We start from the raw sequence: 26,145 nt of genomic DNA on the forward strand, positions 1-26,145 counted from the left end.
ACTTAGAACTTTGTGTGAAATACACTGGCCAGCATTAGAGGTAGGTTGGCCACCAGAAAGAAGCCTGGACAGGTCCCTTGTTTCAAAGGTATGACACAAGGTAACCTGTAAGCCAAGGCACCCAGACCAGTTTCCGTACATAGACAGTTACAGCTGCTTTTAGACCCCTTCCTCACCCAACAGTAGTTAAGAGAACAGCAGCATACGCGGCTGGCAGAGGCAAGGAAAGACCAGCAGGGAGAAAAAGAGGCCGTCTATACCAATTCTAAGTTAATTTAGACTAAACAAGGTCTTATTAATAGCAAAGGATAATTGAAATCCCAAACTTACAAGGTTTTCAACAGAAGTGAAGTTTGCTAAAAATTAACAGTGTAACATGTATTATGGTAACTTCTAATCTTGTGGCCTTACACAGTCTAGTCCAAAGACATAAAGAAAATTCTCTTTAAAAAAAAATGGTTATCTTCAAAAAAAAAAAAAAGGAAAAAAAAAGGGGGGGAGGCAGAATTTATATCAAAAGAGTGTTATATGGTAAATTCTTGTCCTGAAATAACTGGTTGTTTAAAGAAAAAAATATTTGTAATAAGTCAGAAAGTTGAGACACGTTGAAAAATTGTCTGCAAAAGTCGTGAAATAAAAAAAGTTATAAAAAATTTTATGCAAAAAATGTTGTATAATTTAAAAGTAATAAGGCCTCCTGAGTACTACTGAAGAAACAGTTTATGTGCAAGGTGTATAAAGTAAAATATATCTTTGGTAAAAATATTATAAGGAGGCATAAGAATGTGGATTTTTACCTACATTAAAAGGTTAAAAAAAGTTATTGTTTTAAAAGTTTAAGCAAGTTTTAAAATGTTAATTGTAAAGAAAATTCTGTGTATAAACATATTAGCTAAAGTTAAAAAGGTATCATCCAGTTTTTTCTGTGAACCAGACATTAAAGGAAAAATGCAACAGGTTTTTCTTAAAGCATCAACCTGCTCTTTAACAAAAATTATAAAAGGTTAAAAAAAAGAGTCTATAAAATCTTACCTTATGGTCAAACATGAAAAATTGGATAAATATGTCTACAAGGTTTTATTAAAATTAAGTTTAACATTAATAACACACTAATATAAAGGTAAATTTTAGTTTATCTGGTATAAAAATCATACAAGAAACGTTATTAAATATAAAGTGGTGTTTAGCTTTCTTTGGTCTAAAAACTAATAAAAATAGGTGCTAAAAGAAACATTCATTTTACTAGAGGATCATAAAAGTTAAAGACTTAAAACAAACTTTGGCAATTAAAACAGCATACCAAGATGCAAATGTCTGGTTGAAATGGATCAAATATTCCATCTGCACGTTAAACAAAAGCAATTGTGATGCTTGTGCACGTGGCAGAGGCCCTGTTTATCTCCCTTCCACTAAGGTGGTCCTCCAGTCGACCAGGCATGGGCTGCATGGTAGCTTTTTTCCAGGATTCTACAGCCTGGAGTAATAAGTCATGCCAGGCTCTCTCTGCTATATCCCGAAGTCCCTGCGGGTCAGCCCCCGAGGGCCATCCAGCCTCCGTCTCCCAACACTAAGTTCATTTTGTGTCTCTCACGACAGGGAGGAAACTTAGCATTCCTTGGAGACCTGAAGTGATGCGATGAGCTTAAGAATTTTCAAGAGCTTATCAATCAGTCAGCCCTTGTTCATCCCCAAGCGGATGCGTGGTAGTATTGTGGTGGACCTTTACTGGGCACTCTGCCAAATAACTGGAGTGGAACTTATACTTTAGTCCAATTGCCTATCCCTTTCACCCTGGCATTTCATCAACCAGAAGAAAAAAAAAATGGCAGTTGGAGTTTTAACCCAGACTGTAGGGCCCTGGCCAAGGCCAGTGGCCTATCTCTCAAAAACAACTAGATGGGGTTTCCAAAGGCTGGCCCCCATGTCTAAGGTCCCTGGCAGCAACGGCCCTGTTAGCACAAGAAGCAGATAAGCTAACTCTTAGGCAAAACCTAAACATAAAGTCCCCCCATGCTGTGGTGACTTTAATAAATACCAAAGGACATCATTAGCTAATAAATGCTAGACTAACTAGATACCAAAGCTTGCTCTGTGAAAATCCCCGCATAACCATTGAAGTTTGCAACACCCTAATCCTGCCACCTTACTCCTGGTATCAGAGAGCCCAGATAAACATAACTGTTTAGAGGTGTTGGACTCAGTTTATTCTAGTAGGCCCAACCTCTGAGACTACCCTTAAACATCAGTAGACTGGGGGCTGTACATGGATGGGAGCAGCTTCGCCAACCCCTGCAAAGTGACTCTGAAGAAGACAGCAAGCCCTGCTCCAGTCACACCCAGAAGCTGACTGGTCCACACAGGCCGAAGCATGAGGAAACTCATCGTGGGACTTATTTTCCTTAAAATTTAGACTTGTACAGTAAGGACTTCAACTGACCTTCCTCAGACTGAGGGCTGTTCCCAGTATATACATCAAGTCACTGAGGCAGGACAAAAGATTGCTACAGTGCTATTGTTTTACAGTTATTATGAATGCCTAGGAACTCCAAAAGGAACCTGTTTGTATAATAACACTCAGTACCAAGTATGTAATCCAAGAAGTGACCAGCCCGATGTGTGCTATGACCCCTCTGAACCTCCCATGATCACAGTCTTTGAAGTAAGACTAAGGACTGGTCCTTTTCCAGGTGACACAAGTAAAGTAATAGCTAGAACAGAAGAAAGAGGGGTCCCCAAACATGTAACCTTAAAATTTGATGCTAGTGCTACTATTAATAGTAATCAGCAAGGAATAGGGTGCAGTTCTCTAGACTGGAAAAAAAAGTTACACAGTAAAAAAAAAAAAATTAAGTATATCTGTCAAGAATCATATTTATGTGAGATGTGTCAATACTGGTCTTGTGTCATTTGGACTTACTTGGAAAGAGGATTAAAAAGGTCCTGTTTGGCTCCAGAAAGGAAAAGCAGCCCCTCCTGCACGAGTGGGAGCTGCAACCCTTTAGAACTGGTAATCACAAACCCCTCAGACCCAAAATGAAATAAAGGAAAATACGTATCATTGGGCATTGATGGAAAAGGACTAGATCCTAGTGTAAACATCTTAATAAAAGGAGAGGTTCAGAGACGCTCTCCAGAACCCGTATTTCAGACTTTCTATAATGAACTAAATGTGCCAGTACCTGAGATTCCAGGAAAGACTAAAAATTTGTTTTTGCAATTAGCCGAACATGTAGCCCAGTCTCTAAAAGTCACTTCATGTTATGTTTGTGGAGGAACTGTAACAGGAGATCAGTGGCCATGGGAATCCTGAGAATTAATTCCTACAGACCCAGTTCCTGATGAATTACAGGCCCAAAAGAACCACCCTGACAATTTTTAGGTTCTAAAGGCCTCAATTATTGAACAATATTGCATAGCTAGAAAAAGAAAAAATTCACTCATTCTGCAGGATGATTTAGTTGCCTAGGACAAAAACTGTAATAATAGTACCATAAAAAAAAACAGTTACATGATAGAGTTCCAGTTACACAGAAAGAGATCCATTCAGTAAATTTCCAAGGTTGCAGACTGTCTGGGCCCACCCAGAAGTCCACTGGGACTGGACTGCCCCCAGCGGGTTATACTGGATATGTGGACATAGAGCCTATGCTAAGCTGCCTGATCAGTGGACAGGTAGCTGTGTAATTGACACCATTAAACCATCTTTCTTTTTACTGCCCATAAAAGCAGGCAAACTCCTGGGTTTCCCTGTCTATGCTTCCCGCAAAAAACGAAGTGTAGCCATAGGTAATTAAAAAGATGATAAATGGCCCCCTAAAAAAATTATACAATACTATAGGCCTGCCAGGTAGACACAAGATGTCTCGTGGGGATACTGGACCCCCAATTACATGCTCAACAGAATCATACGGTTGCAAGCTGTTTTAGAAATCATCACTAATAAAACCAGTCAAACCTTGACTATTCTGGCCCGGCAAAAAAACCCTCAGATAAGAAATGCTATCTATCAAAATAGATTGGCTCTCGACTACTTGCTAGCCCTGAAAGAGAGGTCTATAAGAAATTTAACCTTACTAATTACTGTCTACACATAGATAATCAAAGGCAAGTAGTCAAAGACATAGTTAGAAATATGACAAAACTGGCACATGTGCCCGTAAAAGTGTAGCACGGATTCAACCCTGAAGCCATGTTTAGAAGGTGGTTCCCAGCACTAGAAAAATTTAAAACTCTTATAATAGGAGTTATAATAGTAATAGAAACCTGCTTACTGCTCCCTTGTTTACTACCTGTACTTCTTCAAATGATAAAAAGCTTCATCGCTACCTTAGTTCACCAAAATGCTTCAGCACAAGTGTACTATATAAATCACTATCAATCTATTGCACAAAAAGACATAAGTAGCAAAAATAAGAGTGAGAACTCCCACTAATAAAAAGTGAGAGTCTCAAAGGGGGGAAATGAGGGAAGAGAGAAACCCTCTCATATTGTTTTATATTGTTTTATACTCAGTACCTGTCTTAAGAAAAAAAACAAGGAAGTGAAATCAAAGACAGGCAGCCTGGGGCCAGGCCCAAAACCAGACCTGGGCCTGCCTGGCCTAAACCTAGTAGTTAAAAATCAACTCATAACTTAGAACCCAATGTTACCCATAGATTTCAGGCATTGTATGGAAGAACATTGTGAAACTGCCTGCTGTGTTGTGTTTCACTCTGACTACCAGTGCATGAAACCCCTGTCACGTATCCCCTAGATTGCTCAATCAATCACGACCCTTTCATGTAAAATCTTTAGTGTTGTGAGCCCTTAAAAGGGACAGAAATTGTGCACTTGGGGAGCTCAGATTTTAAGACAGTAGCTTGCCGATGCTCCCAGCTGAATAAAGCCCTTCCTTCTACAACTCGGTGTCTGAGAGGTTTTGCCTGTGGCTCATCCTGCTACAGTACTATTATCATTGTCATTTTATGCATAAGGAAGGAGCTAGTGAGGCTATGTAACTCTTGTACAATACTATGTGTAATAAACATATAAACCAATGTGCTAAGAGAAACCAGGGGCAGTAGAAATTAACTCAAAAATCCAAGAAGTCTTGAAATAAAATCACTTCCAAATTTGCTCCTTCCTCTGGATTCCCTTTGATGCCACCACACGCCAGGCTTTTTTTTATCTCATCATTAAATTGAAAGGGTAAACTCTTAGCAAGTCTTTCTGTACCCAACCCTTTTCATTTTCTCTGCTTACTACTGGTAGGTCATGCTTTGCAATATATTGCTTCCATCTTGTCATTCGCCACTTCAGAACCTAATTTGTTTGCCTATCATGCCATATTTGGTCTTCTGGACCTACTTTCAGTAACCTGGCCATATAGGCCATATCCATCTTGTAACCCCAAAATCCAACATGGGTCTCTCCATTGTCTTTCACACAAGTCGTGTTCTTTTCTACCTTTTTGCTTTTACTAAAACTGTCATCTCTGCCTAATTAATTTCTACCTATCTCTCATGGCCTCATTTTTCCATAAAGCCTTTCCTGGCAGCTTCGTTGCAGTGGGATTACATTTTCTCCCAAACTCCCATAACGCTTAGTGCTGATTGGCTGTACCAGGCATCAGGTCTTCCCCATGTACAAGCAATACCTTGCCCAACAAACGAGTTATTTATACTTGTATCCATGTATAGAAACACATATTTTCCAGGCACCAGCAGTATACCAAAAAATGTTTATTTTTGAAAAGATTTATCACTTCAAAAAGTCATTCTGGGAAAAATTATAACTTCTTTGATGCATCTTATTTCATGGTTATTGTTATTTTGACACCTGATCTTTATAGTTCTTGGAGCTGATAAACTTCTTACTTTATCCCTGGATGTTGTTAGTTTCATCTTAGAAGGACTTCTTTGTATAACTGTGCACAGAGTAGACACTTGTTTGATATAGGGTATTGTTTGTAAAATTTTTGCATAATATATTGCTGAAATAAACTATAATATAGGATTAATGCCACATTTCATTAAATATTAGATGCCATTGATTGTAACATGTACCATTATCTTATGTAACACAAAGATAGAAAATATTGCTGCCAATGTAACCATGATGTGCCAATGATTGCAAGATACATTCCAATTCCAGATATGTTAAAAGGTAAATGAATACACGTACATCTTAGAATCGATAAAATGTGAGCGTTGTTCTGTTACAATATTATACATTGGTATTAGGCATCTTTAAATTGCCAATGATATTTTTAAGTCAAATTTTTAAAAACATGCAAGGTACCACCTATATGCAAGTCACTGTGCCAAGGGACACAATGTGCAGATAAACACTGATGAAACCATGGCTTTCTCTACTGAGGGTTTATAGTCTGATAGAGGGAACATTGTATAAATGAATTATGTACTATAATCCAAGATGGAAAGTGATCAGAGCTATCCACCTTGATACAGTGATATAGTTTGGCTGTGTCCCCACCCAAATCTCATCTTGAATTGTAGCTACCATAATCCCCACGTGTTATGGGAGGTAATTGAATCATGGGGGCGGGTTTTTCCCATGGTATTCTCGTGATACTGAATAAATCTCATGAGATCTGATGGTTTTATAAAGGGCAGTTCCCCTGCACACGCTGCCCTGCCTCCTGACATGTAAGATGTGCCTTTGCGTCTGCTTCACCATCCGCCATGATTGTGAGGCCTCCCCAGCCACGTGGAACTGTGAGTCCATTAAACCTCTTTTTCTTTATAAATTACCCAGTCTCAGGAATTTCTTCATAGCAGTATGAAAATGGACTAATACAAAGAGCTTAAAGATCCTTTAGAAATATTTATTTATTTAGAGGCAGAATCTTGCTCTGTCACCCAAGCTGGAGTGCAGTGGTGCAATCAGCTCACTGCACCCTCCGCCTCCAGGTTCAAGCAATTCTGCTCCTCAGCCTCCTGAGTAGCTGGGACTACAGGCATGTGCCACCACGCCTGGCTAATTTTTGTACTTTTAGTAGAGACAAGGTTTCACCAAGTTGGTCAGGCTAGTCTCGAACTTCTGACCTCAGGTGATCCACCCGCCTCAGCCTCCCAAGTGCTGGGATTACAGGCATGAGCCACCACACCCGGCCTAGAAATATTTTAAATAGAGTAATTACCTTTATTTTGGAATTTTTCAAAGTCTTCCTGGAGAAAGTGGTGTGTGAAATGAGTTTTGAAGGCTGAATAGAATTTTGCAAACTATTGGTTGGTAAGGAGGTATGCCAATTGGGGAAAATAATATGTGCAAAGGTATAGAAGCATTGGCATTAAAGAACAATGAAAAGTCTAGTTTGGCTGGAAATAGAAAGTAGCTGGAGGAGTTCCCCAGATAAACTAGGAAGGCCATGGATGTCGTATTGTAGAAGGCCTTGAATGCATAGCCGAGGATATTTAAGATTTGGTAGGCAATACAGAACCACTTAAGGTCTTCTAACAGTGCAGTGGTTTAATGAGAGCTTTTCATTACATAGCTGGCTCCATCTCATCTTTTAGATCCCAGTTTAAATGCTACCCTCTCAAAGGGTCCAACCCTCACTCTGAGTGAATTCTCACCTATAACTCCAAATTGCCACATCCAGTTGGTTTCCTAGGAAGCACTTACCACTGGTTTTGATCTGTCTACCAACAACCTGGTAAGTTGCATGGTAGGGCAAGTAGGGCATTCTGTTCCCCTTTCATACTCTCAGTGCTTAGCACTCTACATGGCACTTCTTAGGCACTCAGTAACAGCTTACTAAGTGTGCAGACATCTGAGAGTACCTTCTAACAGACAGTTGGGTACTTTGTTCAAAACAAAAACAAGAATTATGTGACGTTATCAATTCATAGAGGACACTCTGAGACAGGAGGCCAGGAAACAAGTCCTGGCTCCTCCCCACCGATTCCTTGCATGGCCCTGGATAAGTCACTAAGATTCATGCCCTCTGGTTTCTTTATCCTTCCGAAAATGGTTGTGGAGGAACTAACTGCTAAGGTCTTCTCTTCAGAAATGCTGCATCATCCACATGCAAAATATGGGTCTGGTGCTTAGGAGACAAAGGGTGTGGCTCGAGAGGTGGATTTTGGATTTGTTCTACAGGGAATGCAGTATAATCAAAGTCAAGATAAAGATCCAGTTTTTAAAATGGTCTCGATCCTCTGCACAGCATTTGATGCTGTTGGGCTGGTAGCTGTTCTCTTCATCTGAGGCACTGTAGAGCCCTGTACCTCAAACCTTTTCTACTGCTGCTTGTCTGTTTCTTTCACCCAGAACCCTTCACCCCACAGATGTAGATGTTCAAATCATATGGTTCTGCCTTCTTCCCTCTTCACATCTCACTCCCTAGGGTGACTCTTAACACTCCATGGAAATCCTTGTTCCCCCTGAGTCTCCTCCTTAAACATCAAGCAATCCAGAATATTTACTGCTCCCATCAGGCTGTCATTCTATAGGATGCACCACCTGGCATCCCACCCTATTCTTTCCACGTTTCATTAAATTTTCTAACAGTCTTTCACTACAGTTTTTGTTACCTAAAATCTGCAGTTTCCTGTGCATAGCATAGGGCTTGTCACACAGTAGGAATTCAGAATTCTTTGTTGACTAAATAATACTCCATTCTTTCTGCCTCATCTCTGTCACATTCCCCTTGCCTAAAACGCCCTCCCAACACACCTGGTCACTATTAGTTTTTCTTTTTTGTTTTCTTTTTCTTTTTTTTGTTTTGTTTGTTTTTTTGTTTTTTTGAGACAGAGTTTCACTCTTGTTGCCCAGGCAGGAGTGCAGTGGCACCATCTCGGCTCACTGCAACCTCTGTCCCCGGGGTTCAAGCGATTCTCCTGCCTCTGCCTCCTGTGTAGCTGGGATTACAGGCACCTGCCGCCACACCAGGTTAATTTTTTGTATTTTTAGTAGAGACGGGGTTTCACCATGTTGGCCAGGCTGGTCTCGAACTCCTGACCTCAGGTGATCCACCTGCCTCAGCCCCGCTGAGTGCTGGGATTACAGGCATGACCACGCCCAGCCCCTTTATTAGTTTTTCATCCGATATGATTCCTCTCTGTTTCAGTGCCTGGCTCAGGTACTGTGAGCTTCTGGAAGCCTCCCAGTTATACTCTCTTCCTTACCTGAACCACCTCAGGATTTTATTGGTGTCCCCTTGATGGCATTGTTTGTACTCTGAATGATATTGTAGTTCATTGTAAGCTCTTCTCGCCTCTTTGCTTTTCCCTGCTAGAGGGTTATCTCCCTGCAGGCATGGACTTGCGTTTCTCATGGCTTCCTTATCAAGTAATATTTAAATGAATTGTGAATACTATGATAAAAAATAAGAATAATAGAATAATCATGGGACAATGTTTGAGCAATGTATCAGAGCTTAAGGAGTTACTGAACAATTTAAAGAAATAACCAAGTGAGAAGATTTTGCTGATGAGAATATAAAATTAAATCACCGAAAGGGTGTAAAACCATTCCAATATCATAAGACAGAGCTCATTATCTCGATATACAGTCTACTTGGGAGTGGAATAAGAGCCTTTCTTGAAAATGATGTGTCCATATGTAGTAAATTATTCTAATAATCATGGAGAAGTGAATACAAATCTGAACACTCGTTTTGCTTTCTTAAGTTCTATACATCATAAACAAAGATATTTTCTAAATCATGTATTTTATTGAAATACCACACATTTATTCATTCAATTTTGCTCGTTTTTGTTGTTGTTGTTTTTTTGTGGGATTTTTCGCTTAGTCAAAACTTTGTCCATCAGAGAAGAGGCACATTGTCATGTAATGTTTATCAATAGTAATAATAACTAGAATGTCTTAGTCCATTCAGACTGCTATAAGAAAATACCAGAAAGTGGGTGGTTTATAAACAACAGAAATTTCTCAGAGTTGTGGAGGCTGGAAAGTTCAAGATCAAGGTGCCAGCAGATTTGGCGTCTGGTGAGGACCTGCTTCATAGATAACCATCGTTCGCTATAACTTCATAAGGCAGATGGGGCAAGGCAGCTCTCTGGGATCTCTTTAATAATGGCACTGATTTTATCCCCAGAGGGCCCTGCCTCCTAATACCATCACACTGGGGATTGGTTTCAACATATGAATTTGCAGGGGGCACAGACATTCAGTCCATAGTAGATGGCTTTTGGTTATTGGACAACTCCAACATTTGCAGTGTGTGATCAACAGTTTATATGATGTTCCATTTAAATCTCACTATAATATTATTTTACAGACTGAAATTGTGGTTAACTGTGAGTTGATTGCTGAGTGTCAGGAGCTGGGCTGCAAACCCCAGCCTGATAAATGTGAAACCCCTTGCCTTCCTGGGCAAACTGTTCCAAGCCAGGAACTCCTTCCCCACATTACTGCCCAGTGCCCCTTAGGAAATGCTTCCTGCAGTCACACTCACGATAATACCTGACTGTGAAAAGAAGGCAACCCACAGATCTCAATGTTCAACTTTTTTGTTGTTGCAGGAAGAGAAGTTAAACTTCTAGAGAAACCTAACAGACAATATCCACAACAGGTAAGCTATTTTATCTTTCCATGCTTTGGTGAGAAAATCTATTCTCTTCACTTTCCATTAAACTTTCTATCATTTGGTCTTCTGCTACAGTTTTTATTACCTAAAACCTTAAAGCCAGTAGACAGAGAAGTCCCCAAAGTCTCCTTCTTTCTGACTCACTCAGGTTCGAGTAGAATTGCTCTTTCCTTTTTACGTTTGTTTTTTGGAGATACAATTCTAAAACGAGTGTGATAATGCATGGTCAACCAAGTCTCCACACTGAAAAGATTTCCAGTTAATCTATTCCCCCGTCCCCAGGCAATTTCAAGCTTCTCCCGTAATGTCCATGCCTCAGAACAGTGGCTCTCAGCGTGTGGTCCTGGGACCTACGGCATCAGCCTCACCTGGGTACTTGTTAGAAATTCAGTTTCTCCCTAGAAGAAAAACCTAGGCATTACCATTCAGGACATAGGTATGGGCAAGGACTTCATGTCTAAAACACCAAAAGCAATGGCAACAAAAGCCAAAATTGACAAATGGGATCTAATTAAACTAAAGAGCTTCTGCACAGCAAAAGAAACTACCATCAGAGTGAACAGGCAACCTACAAAATGGGAGAAAATTTTCACAACCTACTCATCTGACAAAGGGCTAATATCCAGAATCTACAATGAACTCAAACAAATTTACAAGAAAAAAACAAACAACCCCATCAAAATTGGGCGAAGGATATGAACAGACACTTCTCAAAAGAAGACATTTATGCAGCCAAAAAACACAAGAAAAAATGCTCACCATCACTGGCCATCAGAGAAATGCAAATCAAAACCACAATGAGATACCATCTCACACCAGTTAGAATGGCAATCATTAAAAAGTCAGGAAACAATAGGTGCTGGAGAGGATGTGGAGAAATAGGAACACTTTTACACTACTGGTGGGACTGTAAACTAGTTCAACCATTGTGGAAGTCAGTGTGGCGATTCCTCAGGGATCTAGAACTAGAAATACCATTTGACCCAGCCATCCCATTACTGGGTATATACCCAAAGGACTATAAATGATGCTGCTATAAAGACACATGCACACGTATGTTTATTGCGGCACTATTCACAATAGCAAAAACTTGGAACCAACCCAAATGTCCAACAATGATAGACTGGATTAAGAAAATGTGGCACATATACACCATGGAATACTATGCAGCCATAAAAAAAGATGAGTTCATGTCCTTTGTAGGGACATGGATGAAATTGGAAATCATCATTCTCAGTAAACTATCGCAAGAACAAAAAACCAAACACCGCAGGTTCTCACTCATAGGTGGGAATTGAACAATGAGAACACATGGACACTGGAAGGGGAACATCACACTCTGGGGACTGTTGTGGGGTGGGGGGAGGGGGAAGGGATAGCATTAGGAGATATACCTAATGTTAAATGAAGAGTTAATGGATGCAGCACAGCAGCATGGCACATGTATACATATGTAACTAACCTGCACATTGTGCACATGTACCCTAAAACTTAAAGTATAATAATAATAAAATAAAATAAAATAAATTCAGTTTCTCAGGCCCCATCCCAGACCCACTAAATCAGAGGGTCCGGGATAATGACTAGTCCTCGAGATGATTCCAGTATACTCTCCTGTTTAGGACCCAGGTACTGTGAATACAGACCTTCCTTCTCTTTATTTCTCTCTGAGTCTCCTTCCCAAGCCCTTTACCATTTCCATCTTTGTCCGAACTTGCATTATAATCTTCTATATATTTTACTCCAGTGGAACCAGCCTGGTCCCCTCACTCTGTGTCTCCTGAAAGTGGTGCATACATTATTCTTGTTCCCCTTTGCAAATTCTAGATGGTCAAGCTGCCTCCTATCTGCAAACCTTATCTTCCTTTAAGGTTCATGCCATTGGCCTATTCTGTCCTTTTCCCTACTTGTTGCCTTTATCTGGGGACTTCCCAGTGGCTCTAGATCATTCAGTACCATAGGCCCAAAGCCTTTCTGACTTTCTGCACTCTAGTCGTCCTCACTTCCACTACATTTCACTTTCCATGGCCACATCCTGGACCATGTCCTTCACTGTAGACACTAATGTGCCAATGCCACCATCTCTTATGGCTCCAAATTCTCATGCTCAAGGATGCCAGGTCACCGGTCTTGCTTTTGTTCCCCCTAACCTCATTAGGATCCTCACCCTGCAGGACTCTTTCTTCTTTCTTAGCCAACCTCTTGGCCACACAGCCCTAACCTTTTAGTGCAGGCTCCAGGTCCATTGCTTCAGCCATGCTTGCCAGCACTCTCAAGACCCAAGCCCTGTTGCCTTATACCTCAACCTGGGACCAGGGTAGTAACCCACATTCTATAGGCCTTTACCTGGATTGCCGGGCACTGCTGGGAGAGGGAAAGAATGCCAGAAGTACATGCATTGGCATCACTCAGATTTTTGGTGGCCAGCTGAGGCCAACCCTCAGCACTGCTCAGCTGCCTTCCAGTGGTTGCTCTTACCCTCCACCACACACCATTCCAAACCTTGTCACTTTGAGCTTTCACATCTAGCCCTTCCAGCAGACACCTTGCCCCCTACATCAAGAAACACAGCTTACAGTCCTCCAGCTTCCCTCCCTGCATCTAGAACTGTCTCCACTTAAAATCACCCTTGCCTCTTTCCCTCTAGGCTCCAAGGGAAAAGTGTATATATGTACATCTTTCTAAGGTGTATTTCTTCACTAGTGATCTTGATTTGATCCTAGATTTTCCCCCATTCTTTCTACTATTCTCAATTTCTTTCAACTGTCTTTTTCCTCCTTGGCTTATAAAAGGTATTTATCTTTCACCTGCTACAAAACCATCCTATAATCCTATATCTTTGTTCACTGTGACTGTTCCCTTCATCTTTTCTATCTCAGCCAAGCTCCATAAGAGTTCTCTCTCCTCCTTTTCATATGCCCCATGCATTCCTTAACCTGCTGCAGCCCAGCATGCACCTCCACTGCTCTACAACCTTCCTGCATTTCCCACCAACAACCTCCTTGATATGAAATTCAGGTGCACTGTTCCATCCTTTCCTTATCTCTGAGGCACCTGACACTCTTTGATGGAAGACTGTCTCCTCTCCTGCTTCTTGATAATAAAGCCCAATTCCCTCCTTCCTCTCTGAGCATTCTTCCCAATCCTCCTCATATGCTCATCCTCCTCTGCCTAAGAGCAAACAAGCAGAGTTAAGACTTGCAGGCAACTCGCAGGCCCCAACCTCATGAGTTGAATAGTTGAGAAGGCAGGAAAGATGTCAAAAAATGAATTAAATAAAACTGTAAGTTGTGCTAAGAATGTAAAGTGAAAGGTGATATGAGGTGGAATAACAGGGTTTAAAACTGGCTGGTGTAGATTGGGTGGGGCGAGAAGGCAAAGGAAATAGTCTATGACAAAGTCCTTGAGATCAGGAACAAAACATAAATTTTAAAGACTTGAAAGAAGGCCAATGTGGCCAGGGAAAGAAAGGGGGGACAATACCCCAGAAAGCTGTGTATGAGATAGAAAAGACTTCATCTATTATTGTATAAGTTTCTTATTAATTTTAAGTGAGTTACTGCAGTCAACAATCATAATTCACTGTAGTTATGTTCTATAAAGTCACTTCAAACAAGGAGTTAGTGAATACTGCACCATTGCTCTCAGGGGAAATATGGGGTTAGGTTCCTACAAGCCTCTGGTCACAATATTTTCATCAACTGATCAATATATAACTTGTTTTATGTGTGTTTCAGTTGTTAAAGCACTTTATTTGCATATGTATTGTTAATTCATTAACACTGAGCTCAGGGCTAACAGCACTATGACTCATTTCTTAACAAAGCTTATCTAACATACACATTTTCTCTGTAAGGCACATCACAGCATTCTTGCACCTAGGACCACTAGACAACACGTCAGCACTATGCCTGGGGCTATTTTTAACAGTGACATCACCAACAAAAAGCACAAAATGCAAACAATGGGTCCATGAGAAGATACCCATTTACAGTATGGCACAGTGCCATCTTGTTTGAGCTCAGCTAGAAACATAAGCATCTAATGACTCAAAATATTTTGCCCACTCTGCACATGCCCAGGAATGGCCACACAAGCACCATGAGTATTGATTTGGGGGTTACAAATTAACATTAGTAAGTCAGTGAATTCACAAATACAGAATCCACAAATAATGAGAACCAAGTGTATATGTAAAGCGTATCGATGAACACCAGGTACATAAGAAGGAATATGTACATTTGATATTTTAATCATCTTCATTATTGCATGCTACTAAATATCCTGACAGCATGAGATACCTCTGAAAAGTTTTAGGCAGGGGAAGTGATAATGATCCAGATTCATGGCCTAAAAAGATATGACTCCTTTGTGGCAAGTATGTTAGCCAGAGACACTAGCAGGTATAGGTGATAGTAAGGCGATGTTGCAGTCAGTAATCCAGGTACGAAAGAGATGATGCTGTTTGAGGACAGGGCAGTGGGAGTGCACATTGTTCTCCTGGAATGTGCTCTGGAAATCTACCAGAACCACTGTCTGCCCACCTTTGCCCACAAGCCTTTTCTAATCTTCCTACAGTTACTCCGGAGCTCCTTGTCCTATATAGCATATTATATGACATATTTGAATCTAGTACTTATGACACTATATTAGTCATGTATCTATATACCTGTCTCCTTTCTTGGACAGTAAACTCTTTCTACATCCCTGGAATCAAGTTTGGTACTTGGCACATAATAGGTGCTCAGGAAATACCTGTTGCCTGAATGGTTGGTGAGTCATTTAACAAACAGCAGAGATCTTCTACCTCTTAGTGTCTTAGCAATTAGCAGAGTGTCTTACCCCTAGTAGGGGGGTGTTTAAGGCCTCTAAACCGTGCTCAGTCTTTCCAAGTGCAAAACCTATTTTTACTGTACTTTAAAGGAATATTGGGTTCCAACTCTGCACACGTAGGTTCATCTACAAGTAGGGGACAAATTGTAGGTTTTTTCTTGTCTTCCGACCAGTTCTTGCTTCCAGTCTTGAGTCTGGAAGCACATTTATAAAATAAAATAGTTGGGTGGGATAACTTCTAAGATTCTTTCCAATCAGAGCCCTATATCACTCTGCTAAGGCTACCATAACAAAACACACTAGACTGGGTGGCTTAAACAAAAGAAGTTTATTTTCTCAGAGTCCTGGAGGCCGGGAGGTCCAAGATCAAGGAGTCGGCAAATTCGATTCCTGGGAGAGCTCTTTCCAGCTTGCAGATGCCGCCTTCTCACCGTGTCCTCACGTGCCCTCTCCTCAGTGTGCTCTGGACCCACCAGCACCATTCACTTTCGCTCACAAGCCTTTTCTAATCTTCCCGAGGTTGCTCAGGAGGGAGTGCTCTCTCTCCTCTTCTCATAAGGCCACCAATCCTCTTATGTTAGGACCCCACCCTGATGACCTCATTTAACCTTAATTACCTCCAGAAAGCCCTATCTCTAATTACACTCACAATGAGTTAGGGTTTCAACATGTGAATTTGGGGAAGACACAATTCAGTCCACAGCGGGTACTGTAAGATTCTGGGAATTACCCTGAACTAGTTTATTCCAAGCAGGTGACCCTGAGCTGTGTGCTTCCTTTAAAATCTATTTGCAGCCTTACCAGACTATATTATATAAACTCCTCTCCACATGGCCACCTCTAAAACTTCCTCAGCATTTTTAGAACTTAATTTTGTCCAAATGCTTCAAGTTTCTTCCAGATGTCTGCCATCTCCCAGATACAGCTACTTAGCAAAATCAGAGACATTCCCTGTCATGGAGACACACCCCAGTTCCCATGTGGTTCCAGGGAAGATTTGGCCAAAACATTGCCCATTTCTACACAGTGTCTAGATGGAACTAGCACCCAATGGTTAAAGAATATTCTCAGCCAGGGACCGTGGCTCACCTCTGTAATCCCAGTGCTTTGGGAGGCTGGGACGGGTGGATCACCTGAGATCAGGAGGTTGAGACCCGCCTGGCCAACATAGTGAAACCGTGTCTCTACTAAAAATACAAAAAATTAGCTGGGCGTGGTGGCAGGCACCTGTAATCCCAGCTATTCAGGAGGCTGAGGCAGGAGAATCACTTGGACCCGGGAGTCGGAGGTTGCAGTGAGCCAAGATGGCACCACTGCACTCCAGCCTGGGTGACAAGAGTGAGACTCTGTCTCAAGAAAAAAAGAAAAAATGAATATTCTCACAGACAATTGCCATGAACATGCAAACGGCCAACATTTCCTAAGCACATACTATTTGCAAGACATATATTGCCAGCCCTGTCACATGTTTAAGTCATGTGATCCTCATAGGACCCTGACCAGTACTTCTGGTAATGCAGCCATAAAAATGAAAGTGACCATGCACTGATGCCAGGGGTGTCTGACTTTTTTATTTTTTTATTTTTTGAGATGGAGTCTCGCTCTTACTGCCCAGGCTGCAGTGCAGTGGCACGATCTTGGCTCACTGTAACCTCCGCCTCTTGGATTCAAGTGATTCTCCTGCCTCAGCCTCCCAAGTAGCTGAGATTACAGGTGTCTGGCACCATGACCAGCTAATTTTTGTATTTTTAGTAGAGATGGGGTTTCACCAAGTTGGCCAGGCTGGTCTCGAACTCCTGACCTCAGGTGATCCACCTGCCTTGGCCTCCCAAAGTGCTGGGATTAAAGGTGCGAGCCACTGTGCCCAGCCCGGTGTCTGACATTTTTCAGCAGATCCTTTAGTAATGATTGATGCTGAGCTTGTTAGAAAAACAGGCTGTCAGGCCCCACTCAGAGCCAGGTGGATTCCTCACGACCCAGTGCCCTGTGCTCCTATCTGTCTACAGGATTCCACCCTGTACACACACACACACATGTACACACACAAGCACACACACACTCACACACACACACACACACACACACTCTAGTCTTTATTCATTAACAAACTACATCTTGTCTGCTCCAAACAGGAGCCTACTTCCAGGAATTTACAGTCCAGAGAATAGGGACATAGCTTCTCAAACTTTTTCCTTAAACTGTCCCCACGAGGGTACAGGAGGATCTGGGAGGCTGGGGAGTGTGGAGAGGATGACCACAAGCTACTGGCAGAACTTGACATCTCTGTGTGCCTTCCATTTCATTCTAGTCATTCACACAAATGTTGCTTTTTCACCCATGATATTCTGAGTTAATTTTATACAACAAATAATGGGCTTCTCCCCCCAAAACCTTCGCATGGGGCCATATTTATTTTGTGGCTTACCTTTCCCTCCCAGCTCACGGCCATGTATCCTCATGTAGAAGGGGGGGCTCTGAGATTGGCTCACAACATGGGCAGCCTCTGGATCTGGGAGAAGTGCAAGGTCAGCCATGGAGGAGGAGCAGCACCGGGTCTAATCTGGGGGAAGGAACAGGACCCCCTTGACTCCACAGACACCTTCCTCCCCCAGGTTCTTCCACAGAGTTATTGTCCAAATGTACAGTGGGCAGAGACCAACCCAGATGGAGTTCTGATGTGCAGTGATTGTGTGAAGAGGCCTCTGTAGAATTTCGGGAGCCTTTTGACCCCACCATTGCTTGGCCAGACCAGAATAAACCCCATGTCTAGCCAGTGCTAGAGGAAGCCCTGGTCTCATCAGGCTTAAAGGTGACAGTAACTGTGATGGTTAATATTGAGTGTCAACTTGATGGGATTGAAGGATGCAAAGTGTTGGTCCTAGGTGTGTCTGTGAGGGTGCTGCCAAAGGAGATTAACATTTAAGTCAGTGGGCTGGGGAAGGCAGACCCACCCTTAATCTGGGTAGGCACCATTTAATCAGCTGCCAGCGAATATAAAGCGGGCAGAAAAACGTCAAAAGGTGAGACTAGCCTAGCCTCCCAGCCTACATCCTTCTCCCGTGCTGGACACTTCCTGCCTCAAACATCGGACTCCACGTTCTTCAGTTTTGGGACTCCGACTGGCTCTCCTTGCTTCTCAGCTTGCAGATGAGCTATTGTGGGACCTTGTGATTGTGTGAGTTAACACTTAATATTAACTCCCCTTTACATATATGTCTATCCTGTTAGTTCTGTCCCTCTGGAGAACCCTGACTAATACAGTAACCATCTAAAATACCACATCACCTACTTCATAACCTTGCCGCATAGCAAAACACCTACACTACTTGGGCCATAATTTTTGCTTCTTTTTTTATTTTTTATTTTTTGCTGTTTGAGACACAGTCTTACTCCATCACCCAGGCTGGAGTGCAGTGGCCTGATCTTGGCTCACTGCCACCTCCACCTCCCGGGTTCAAGTAATTCTCCCACCTCAGCTTCCTGAGTAGCTGGGATTACAGGCGCACATCACCACACCGGGCTAATTTTTGCATTTTCAGAAGAGACAAGGTTTCACCATGTTGGCCAGGCTGGTCTCGAACTCCCGACCTCAAGTGACCCACCCATATCGGCCTCCCAAAGTGCTGGGATTATAGGCACGAGCCACCATGCCCAGCCCATAATTCTCGTTTCTGAGGCTTTTTATTTTATTTTTTGAGACAGAGCCTTGCTCCATTGGCCAGGCTGGAGTGCAATGGCACAATCTTGGCTCACTGCAACCTCTGCCTCCTGGGTTCAAGTGATTCTCCTGCCTCAGCCTCCCAAGTAGTTGGACTACAGGTGCACCACCACACCCAGCTAATATTTGTATTTTTAGTAGAGATAGGGTTCCACCATGTTGGGTCAGGCTGCTCTAGAACTCCTGACCTCAAGTGATCCGCCCGCCTTGGCCTCCTGAAGTGCTGGGATTACAGGTGTGAGCCACCGTGCCTGGTCCTGAGGCCTTCCTTGTACCAAGTCCTTCGCTTGAGATGAGTAAAATAACCGCTATATCCTGCCATCTGCTGGTGAATTGATGCAACTGCACCTATAAAATTCAGCCCAAATCTAGAGAATCCAGTTCTCTCTTGCAAAAGCTATCGGAGCACAAACTGCTTCTTGCATAATCCAGCGGACTCAAAAAAATAAAATAAAATAAAACAAACTTACTAGGATGGATGCCAGAAATATTATAATAATAAAAACAATAACAACATTAATAATACCTTCACTATCCTACTTTCAACTTTTACAACCTTGGGCAAGCAAGTTATATAACCTCCCATTTAGTTATCTATAAAATACTGGTTCCCACCTTAAAGGGTTGTTTTAAAGTTGAAATGAGTTAATACATGAAAGATGAAAGTCCCCAAAACAGTCCTTGGCACATAGAAAACACTCAGTGGCTAACTGCTTATTGTGATTAAGTACTGGCTGTATGCCAGACATTATAGCAAGCGCTATGCATACTTATCTTAATGTTCAAAACAATCCTCATAAACTGTAACTATCATCATTCGCGTGTTGCAGATTAGTCCACTGAAACTCACAGAGGGGAAGAAACTTGGCTAGAAGTCACACAGCTAGTAAGCAGTGGAGGTGGAATTGCTGACTACTCTGATCCTAAGTCACTCGCTTAACCACTCTGCTGAACTGCTGGTGTGGTGTGATCAGTCTTCCTGAATGTTCGTCTAAATGCCATCCGGCTTCACCAGAATCAATCTCTCTCTCTTTCTCTCTCTCTCTCTCTCACACACACACACACACACGACTATACGCTCTCCCAGGGAGCACCCGGGTGCCATCATATCCCCAGAACCTAGCACAGTGCCTGGTGCATACCAAGACCCAGTGGAGCCATCGTGAAGTCAGCGATGTTGCACACAGCTGTGAGCATTTGTCACACACCTGTCTTAAGGATAGCAGGCTAATTACTAGATGGGGGAAAAATAGTATCAGATCTTGAATAAAGGGCCACATGAAATGTTTTTCAATCTATGAAAATGACTGTGATATGCTATCGTAAAGACTACAGGAGGGACAAAAGGAGTGACATCATCACTATGTTGTAATAACAACAAAAAAAACCACATTGAATGTGTTTCCACATTCAACATGGATATCAAAGATCCTGTGAACCCAGCAGCAAGAAAGTCCTAGGACCAGGCCCTGGCCTGTTCCTCAGCATTCCTACAGTGGAAGCACCTCTCAGGTGCACAGGGCCGGCAAGGCCAGCCTTGGTAAAGGCTAGAGAGGCAGCCCTTCTAGGGGTATGATTCCAGAGGGTTCAGGGCCACCTGTCACTGAGAAACACCAATTTCAACCCAGACATTCTACCCTCAGAGGCTGATTTCTTTGGCTTCTGGGATCTTATTTTTTTATATAGTTTTCTTTAAAATGCAGGAACACCAGGAGGCCCAGGGCTGCCACCAGTGCTCTGAAAACCACTGTGCCCTCCTGCCTGGCAGCACGCACCTCTCAGCCCATTCCCAGTGGAGAAGGGGGTCACTTTCTCCATCAGGAGTCTCCCTGGTCTGAGAACCTCGTCCCTCTCAGGGACTTTGCTGTTACACACATTCTGTCCCCGTCTCACAGTTCCTCCTGGCAGAGGCTGAAGAGGCATTTCCAAAAGAGCTGCAGAGTTCAGGGAATAAGACAGAGAACTTGGCCTTTTATCATTCAGTCAAGATCATGGCCTGGGGTGAGTGTGGACGTAGGACCCAGAGGGCGGTATTGCGAAGAACTAGTTCACAAACCACTGGGCGTGGTGCCCCACGTGCAGCATGGAAGTATTGAAGCATGCCTTCGGCATAATTCTCAGGATTTGATGTGATAACAACAAGGAAATCAAGTCAATGAGTTGAAGTTCCCCTTTTTTCCCACTTTATCATTTAGATTGTTAAATTTGAAAGAGAGCTTTGATTCACAAACTCGTTTTGCAGATAAAGAAACTGAGGACTCAAGAGATTACAGCCTGGGCAACAAGACAAAATCCCATCTCTACCAAAAAAATAAATAAATAAAAATAGCTGGACACGGTGGCTTGTGCATGTGGTTGCAGCTACTCAGGAGGCTGAGGTGGGAGGATTGCTTGAGCCTGGGAGGCAGAGGTTGCAGTGAGCTGAGATGATGCCACTGTGCTCCAGCCTGGGTGACAGAGTGAGACCCTGTCTCAAAAAAAAAAGGGGGGGAGAGATTAAACAACTTCACCACGTCTATGCCATTGGTGATGGCATTATGGCTAGGAGGTAGGAAGTGAATTTCTTTATTTTTATTTTATTTTATTTTATTTTGAGATGGAGTTTTGCTCTTGTTGCCCAGGCTGGAGTGGAATGGCAAGATCTCGGCTCACTGCAACCTCCGCCTCCCAGGTTCAAGCAATTCTCCTGCCTCAGCCTCTTGAGTAGCTGGGATTACAAGCACCTGCCACCAAGCCCAGCTAATTTTTTTATTTTTAGTAGAGATGGGGTTTCACCATGTTAGCCAGGCTGGTCTTGAACTCCTGACTTCAGGTGATCTGCCTGCTTCGGCCTCCCAAAGCGCTGGGGTTACAGGCGTGAGCCACCATGCCCGGCCCCGAGGAGGTGGATTTCTTATACCTGGGCACAGACTTTGCCTGGCTAAGTTCACCCAAATGCCATATAGCTTAATTAGTTTGAGGGGTAAAACTCCAGTGATAATTAGGACTGTCATTTTGATAGCAGATTTTTCAGAAGTATTCTACAAAACATGAGATCTGTTGGTTGTTAATAAGTTTGTTATGAGAAAAAAAGTTCTGTAGCCCAATAATGTAGGGAAATAATCGGGTTAAACAGAATGAAACAGTTCCTTCTCATAACCATGAATTTCTTCATCTTTCATTTCTGTTATTCCCAAACCTGTTTTGACCAGGGAGCCTTTTCTAGGGAGAAAACCCATGAGCACTTCCCTGCACGCAAATATCCCGTCAAAGCCAGCGCTAGGCCATACTGACACTTCTATCCCAGCACACTGGCTATTGAGAATGCATGAAATGGACTATTTGATGGTGCTGATAACAAAAGTCTGCATATAATCCTTTTTTTTTTTTTTTTGAGACGGAGTCTCGCTCAGTCACCCAGGATGGAGTGCAGTGGCGTGATCTTGACTCACTGCAAGCTCCACCTCCCGGGTTCACGCCATTCTCCGGCCTCAGCCTCCCGAGTAGCTGGGACTACAGGCGCCCGCCACCACGCCTGGCTAATTTTTTTTTTTTTTTTTTGTATTTTTAGTAGAGACAGAGTTTCACCATGTTAGCCAGGATGGTCTCGATCTCCTGACCTCGTGAGCCGCCGACCTTGGCCTCCCAAAGTGCTGGGATTACAGGCATGAGCCACCGCGCCCGGCTGTCTGCATATAATCTTTCAAGTTCTCTAAAATAACAGAAGCTTAGCCTCTGTAGGAGAAAAGTAAACACATCAGAAAAATTTGTCCCGTGAGTTTTCAAAGACTGCCCAAAAGAGTAGGAAATGGTTCTGCCAAAAAAAAAAAAAAAGATTGAGCTGTCAAAGAGTTTATCTTGTAGTCCTTTTTCAACTATAGATTCAGTACTGTCTATAATGTTGGGCAAGCAGTCTCTAGTTTCTTCTATAAAGGCAGCACAGCTCCTGGTAGTTATTTTTATTCATTCCTCTTGGGTCAGGACCTCAGTCCCTAGTAGCGGCTCACTAAATATTTGTCTGCTTCGCCTTCTGGCCAGGTTATGTGAAATCTCAAGCTGTGTTTTCTAAACATTAGCAAATTGTTGGAAATTTACATGTTCCATTCTATTGTATCTCCTCCCTTCCAAATACTCCAACTTTTATAAACGCAAACTACCTCCCAGCAGCCACTTTAAAAGTTTGTTGAATAGAACCCTTGGAGCCGGATGTCCTTGACCCTTGGAATTGCATAATAGAGGTTTTGCTGTCTCCCAAGATGGGAAGGGGGAACCACAGTCTCCCATTTCTCCGAGCTCCTGCCTCCGGCTTGTAGTTTGGACCACTGGGTAGTATGAGATTTGATTGTGGAAAAGGGTATAGACCCTCTGTTAGAATAGTTTATCATATCTCATACCCATCATGCCTTCATTCCCATGTGTCATTCAGCAGCCATTCCTTCATTTAAATAATAAGAATGAAGTGCCCTATGCAAGCTAGATGCTGGTTGGATTAAGCATTGCCTGTGGGGAGCTCATGTGTAGTAGGGAAGGCAGACAGCCGACAAGCACCAAAGTCCCCCTCTAAGATGCAACAACAGCCTGAAGACAGGAACCATACCCTTTATTTGCCTCTAGAGTTCTCATCCTGGGACTATATATGGTCTTCAGTATATACACAGGATGATGTGTAGGTTGGTAGACTTTTGATGAGCTGCCTTCCAAGATCTCTCTCCATGGTCTAATTTATAGAGACTATTATCCTTTTTTTTTTTTTTTTTTTTTTTTGAGACAGATCTCACTCTATCATCCAGGCTGGAGTGCAGTGGCACGATCTTGGCTCGCTGCAACCTCCACCTCCCGGGTTCAAACGATTCTCCTGCCTCACCCTCCCGAGTGGCTGGGATTACAGGTGCCTGCCACCGTGCCCAGCTAATTTTTGTATTTTTATTTTTATTTTTTGAGACAGAGTCTCGCTCTGTCGCCCAGGCTGGAGTGCAATGGCGTTATCTCAGCTCACTGCAAGCTCCACCTCCCGGGTTCACACTATTCTCCTGCCTCAGCCTCCCAAGTAGCTGGGACTACAGATGCCCGCCACCACGCCTGGCTAATTTTTTGTATTTTTAGTAGAGACGGGGTTTCACCGTGTTAGCCAGGATGGTCTCGATCTCCTGACCTCGTGATCTGCCCGCCTCAGCCTCCCAAATTTTGTATTTTTGGTAGAAACAGGGTTTCACCATGTTGGCCAGACTGATCTCGAACTTCTGACCTCAAGTGATCCTCCCACCTCGGCCTCCCAAAGTGCTGGGATTACTGACGTGAGCCGCCACACACGGCCATATAGGGAATATCTTAATAGTATTGATTTCCTGGAGGTGTCAAGTCCCAGCCCAGGTTGTGACAGGCAGAGTAAAAACTGACCTTAGATTCACACGTTTGTTTTTAACTTCACACCTTTTTTAAACATTTTATTTTGACATTATTTTAGACTAACAGAAAAGTTGCAAGAAAAATGCAAAGAATCCCCATAAATCCTCTACCCAGAGTCCCTAAACATGAACATCTACCACATTTGCTTTGTTGTTCTCTCTCTCTTTATATACACACAATTTTTTTTCTGAATCATTTTAAGCAGTTATATAAACCATGGTCCTTTAGCTCTAAAATCAGGTTGATTATCCTCTATCCAAAATGCTTAAGAACAGAGATGTTTTAGAGTTTGGATTTTTTTTAAATTTTGGAATATTTGCATATATATCATGAAATATCTTGGGAATGGGAGCTGAGTCTAAATATGACATTCAAATGTTTCATATATACCTTTTACACATACCTGAAGATAATTTTATATTTTTAATAATTTGTGCATGAAACAAAATTTTTACTTCGTTTTCACTGTGGCCTGTCACATGAGGTCAAGTGTGGCATCATGCAGTGTGCTCCAAAAGTTTCAGATTTGGGAGCATTTTGGATTTTGGATTTTTGGATTTCAGATGCTCAACTTTTACTTTACTGTGTATTTCCTAAAAACAAGGGCATTCTCTTTTTTTCTGCCTTCTTCCCAACATTGTATTGTATTTTCAAACATATAGCAAAGTTGAAAGAATTTTGTAGTAAATTTCTGTATACCCACCACCAATCCATCTTATATTTTGATGCATTTCAAAGTAAGTTGTGGACATCATGTATTTCCCTTCTCTGCTTTCACTTAAGCATGTATATCATTAATCAGAATTCTGTATGTGTTTGCATTTTTTGAAATGGCTTTCATTACAAAAGTAATGTGTTCATTGTAGAAAATTGGTAATTGCAGATTTAAAAATCTACAAATCTATCAGTTAGTATTCATTTGTACCAGATATTGTGCTGTGTATTTTATCAACATCATCTCTATTCATCCTTTAACAAACCCTAAGAAGAAGCATTATCCCCATTTTACAGATAAGGACTCTGTGAGCAAGTTGCTGCAGTTCCCACAGTGGCAGAGTCAGGGTATGCGTCCAAGTATGTCCCATCCCCTGACTCTCAATTGCATGCCATCCTGCTAGCCTTGTGTCTACTCCACCCCACTCTGAGATAACCACTGTTAACCCTTCTCTCTCAATTCTTTTCCAGGTATGTAGATTTCCACAAAACTGTGATTATATTATACAAGTCATTTTGTAACTGGCTTTTTTGCACATATGCAAACCTTTCTCCAGCACCTTGTTAATGGCTGCAGGGTATTTTGTTGAGTAAAGATACCATATTTAAGAGCTACCTTATTGTTATTTATTTTTCAAGTTTTCGCTATTATCAAATCTTCTTGCATACTACTAATTTTATCCTTAGGGTCACAAGTAGAATTGCTGAGTCAGAGATTATGCATAGTTTCCACTGTTAATACAGATTCTCAAATTTGCTTTCAACATCTCCTACCAGTAGTAAATGACTAGCAGATTTCCCTACATCCTACACTGACATCAAGTATACATTTTAACAACTCGTTTTTGTCTGGGTGCAGTGGCTCATGCCTATAATTCCAGCACCTTAGGAGGCCAAGGCGGGTGGATCACGAGGTCAGGAGTTCAAGACCAGCCTGGCC

At 42.3% G+C, this 26,145-nt stretch overlaps 1 protein-coding gene across 1 annotated transcript in view; it reads left to right on the forward strand.

Moving 5' to 3' along the window:
• The window catches only part of PGCKA1 (PDCD10 and GCKIII kinases associated 1), a 133,905-nt gene that overhangs the window by 92,099 nt on the left and 15,661 nt on the right, over positions 1-26,145 (forward strand). The window contains exon 2 of the mRNA XM_019025916.4: positions 10,491-10,540. The gene's annotated coding sequence lies outside the window, so the exon portion shown is untranslated. The remainder of the gene's footprint in view (positions 1-10,490; positions 10,541-26,145) is intronic.

The sequence above is a fragment of the Gorilla gorilla genome, chromosome 3 (assembly GCF_029281585.2).
Source record: "Gorilla gorilla gorilla isolate KB3781 chromosome 3, NHGRI_mGorGor1-v2.1_pri, whole genome shotgun sequence".
NCBI classification, from domain to species: Eukaryota; Metazoa; Chordata; class Mammalia; order Primates; family Hominidae; genus Gorilla; species Gorilla gorilla.